The sequence below is a fragment of the Micromys minutus genome (genome assembly GCF_963924665.1).
Source record: "Micromys minutus genome assembly, chromosome: 1".
Taxonomy (NCBI): Eukaryota; Metazoa; Chordata; class Mammalia; order Rodentia; family Muridae; genus Micromys; species Micromys minutus.
The window spans coordinates 117,177,215-117,181,535 of NC_137969.1; positions in this window are offsets into that span (position 1 = coordinate 117,177,215).

The window sequence follows — 4,321 nt, forward strand, 5'->3', positions numbered from 1 at the left end:
AAAACGTGAAGTTTAAAGCCACATGTTGTTTGTTTGGTGCCATATCTTCTCATTGTAAAGGGTTGTGTGTCCCCCAGATTTGCTAGGGTGATTAGCTTCTCAGCGCTGGCTTGCTTTCTGCTCTGCTGTGACCCCTGTGTACTGGCTGCTTACTCCATGATCAGCTCTGAGCTGAGTTTTTCAGTTGAAGTACAGAGTGTTGCTTACTACATCCAGAACAGGATAAACTGGAATGAGAGAGAGCACCAGGAGTGGTGTGCTTGGTGAGTTCTAGGTGCTAGTCATGTATGAATTGTTCTAGTTGGGTTTTCTTTTGGCCAGAACCAACAACATCCATGAGGAAAGGACAGGCTACGGTCTATCATCAATGGAAATTGAGGCAGGAACTTAAGGCAAGAACTGAAGCAGAGACAATGGAGGAATGCCACTTTCTGGCTTACTCACCGAGCTTTCTTATATAGCCCAGTATCTGCTTAGGAGTGATACTGCATACTGTTGACTGGGCCCCCTTCTATCAACCAGCAAGCAAGAAAATTCTCCATAGTCATGTTTATGATCCAGGTTTACAAGAGGCAGTTCCTCAACTGAGGTTTCTTCTGCCCAACTGTATCAACAGATAACCAAGATGAACCATCACATTTCTGTGTGTCCCCAAGATCTCATGTTAATATAAAATGCAGTACAAATTGAAAAGTCACACAGTGTTTTAAGAACACTATTATGTAAAAATTCAGTGTCTCTTTTAAAAGTCCAAAGTTTCTTAACTATGACTTTCTATAAAATAAAGGTTAAATACTTTCTTATAGCCAAAGGGAAGAACCACACTTAAAAGCAAAGTCCAAAATGGTAGCTCCAGAATCTTAGCACCTGACATCTGGGACTCACGCACCATCTTCTGGACTCCAGAGCAATTCTCTGGCTTTTCTATCCTCAGTACACATAGCATGTCTAGTAGGCTAAGGCTGGGTCCTTGCTGACACGGCAGCCATCTTGATTCTTAGTGCACACGTTACACTGCTCATGTGCCTATGTGACACTGATGTGAACAAAGCCTACAGTGCTACCAGTGGTATGAAGTGTAGTACATAGAAATGTGTGCAGCATGTAACACTTAATAACTTACTGGCTTGTGAGTTTGCTCCTACTTATAAAGAAAAGGTATGAAATGCTGTGGGATGGTATTAGGAGCAGCTTCATTCGTCACCACATCTTTTGACTACATCCATCACCTTTTGCAGCTTTCCTAAATTTCATGATACCATCTGAGTTTCTGCAAGTGTCTCCTACAGTGTTCACATAACAACCAAATTGCCTGTTAATATTTGTCTCAGCCCTTGTCCCTGTCATCATGTGACCTACTACTATATATATCTGCCCTCTGCCCTGAAGCTTCCAGCTGTTCCATTCTTTCTCCCTCAAGAATGTGACCACCAGCCCAACAAAGTCAGGTGGGTTTGGTTTGGGGTGCTTCTAATTCATATGTCAGCTGCCCTCAGGAATATGGCTTATGGCTGTTAATTCTTGAGTAATCCCAGGTTGCTTTTTTAAAGTTTCCTTTTAGATGAGTTGATGGGGTGCCTGCCTAGAGTCCCATCCTTAGCACCACAAACAAAACTACATTTTGAACTATCTACACCTGCCAATGCCATATTCGTCAGTTCTCCTTTTCTGGGGTTTGCTCCTGGGATAGGATGTAGGGCCTATCTCTGAGTGTCAGGCCCTTCTGCCACTGAACCACATCACCAGCCTCTAGTTTCCATTTTAAAAAATCTATGGAGTTTAAAGAATAAAGTAAGAAAATGAACTTGAAGAAGCTGCCTTCCAAGAAGAAGTATCAGGGAATAGAGGTAGGATAGCCCTATAGCTCAATCAAAGCAGTTTTTTTCACATACTTCTTTAGAATAAGAAGTATGTTGACAGTGGTGGACCAACAAAGCCAGGTTGCTGGTTCTTGGGAGGAGCCAAGATTGTCCCCAGGGTCTCTCAATACATCCTCCTAGGACATGCTGCAGGCATCTCTAGACTATGGGGAAGCTGTGTACAAACGTACTGTATTTTCCAGCAGGAAGCCTGTGCCTGTAGGAGAATTTTAGCAGATCCTTTGTATCTGACTTGAGTCCGGAGTGATGGCACTTGGGCTTTGAAGTAGCCTTTGTCAGTGACTGTTATTTGAGATTCTATGGGGTTATGCTTTTGAAGGACCCTCAGAGCCTTTACATAACTTAGGCTGGCAAACCAGGAAGTCTCATAGGGCTGAGAATTGGGTCTTTCAAGGCAACCCCTAAGTGAGATAAGAAGGTTTTTTTTTTTTTAAAGTTTTTTTTTTTTTTTAATGTAACTATACTGCCGTTCTCTTCAGACACACCATCAGATTCCATTACAGATGGTTGTGAGCCACCATGTGGTTGCTGGGAATTGAACTCAGGACCTCTGGAAGAGCAGTCGGTGCTCTTAACCACTGAGCCATCTCTCCAGCCCTATGTAGAAGTGGACCTGCCTTTTTGTGTAACAATAAAAAGAGCTTCTAGAAAGCTGTCAGGGTTCAGTCTTTCGGAGGCAGATGCCCTTGCTGCTTGAGAAGCATAAGTTCATTCTACAGTACCTTCCATTGACCAATAGTCTGGGTAACTGACATGTGCCATGTACCTACTCATTACTGAAGAAATGGCCAGAAGCCAAATGAGCCTTATTTTCAACTCATAAGCCATGTCTTGTTTTGCTGCAGCCCCAGATTGTAAATGTCACCCTCATCTGGACACAGGCTTCTAACCCCAGATTGGGGATGTCACCCTCATTTGGACACGGGCTTCTAATCCCAGATTGGGGATGTCGCCCTCATCTGCTTCTAATTGCAGGCAGCATCTTCCTTGCCAAGATCTTCATGAGCTAACTGTCATCTGCTGTAAAAGCTACCAAGCATCTGGCTTATTCCTGATGCAGTCACTGTAGGGGCTGGCAAGACAAAGCTGGGACATTTAGGAGGATAGTTGCCCCTACTTCAGTTTCATTAGCTCAAGCTGACATGACTGTCACGGCTGAAGTCTTGTCGTAGTAAAAAATATAGGAAGGGTGGAAATGTGGGGTAAGGATCTTTTCCCTGCAGAGGAAAGCCACCAGGGAACTTCTTAGTCATAGGACCACTTTCTCCGCGCTCCAGTCACACCCTGGGCCCTTAGAGTACAAGTTTGGGAAGGCCTGAGCTTCTTTCGAGCCATCTAAAGGTAAATTAAAAGTGTGTGCCACAGCAATACACTGCTTTATGGCAACAACTTTTTCCTTAACAATAATAACCTTATTTACAGAACTGAGCATTTTGTGCATTGTCTTATTTTAGGGTAGGGTGAATTAACATAGGAAGACAACATAAGGTCCTGGATCTTGTGAGGTGTGGTTCATTGAGCACCACCTAAGCAATGTCTAACCATGGGCTATGTGGTTGATATTCTATATGGCTGAGAAACACCCTTTGCCCTTAAACTCCCCCAGATGGGGGTTTAAGTGAGTGTATGGATCTTGCCTATAAGTTCTCTTCCTTTCTTTCCTTTTTAGTCTCATGTTTCATGAATCCATTTGGCTGAACTGCTGCTCTTTTCTGTCTCTGTTAAAATCTGTGTTGGGCTGGGGTATGGGCTGGAAGGAGGGTATGGCCACAGCAAATTGAGTGAGCAAACCCACAGAAATCCACCCCAGCCATGTAAATGTCATCAGGAAAAGCATTTGAAAAACCAGCTACATGAGGACACGCAGACATGGGACATCATTGTTGACACTGTACATCCTCTCTGGTGAGAAACCAGATTGTGGGGGTGGTTCTGCTAACTCTCTCTGCTTTGATCTACTAATAAGGATCCCTTCATTTAGGTTCTGGCTTTCATTTCTGAAGACAGTTGGAAGCCTGGACGCAGCATGTTCTACTAACCTCTGCTTCTGGGCTCTTAGGCCAAGGTGCCTAATACGGTCACCTGGGTGAGAGACAAACAATAGACTGGCTCTTGGATCTGTGGGCCACCAGGATTTGTCCTGCCCATCTTAGGCCTCTGACAGGCCTCATGTCTTTGCTTCTATGGGAAAGTTTTAAGCATATAATGCCTTTGGAACTTTCAAAATGTTCTCCTTTCTTTCAACTGATAAACTTTGCTCTGTCCCATTTTAACTTTATTCAAAATTTCTCAGAACAAAGCGAAGCCAGTGCATTTAGTTGGGTAAGGATAATGGCTGACGTTTCTGGGCAGTCATTGAGTATTCAGGCTAGCTAAGGATTTAAAATACATTCCAGGGCTGGAGAGATGGCTCAGTGGTTAAAAGCACTGACTGCTCTTCC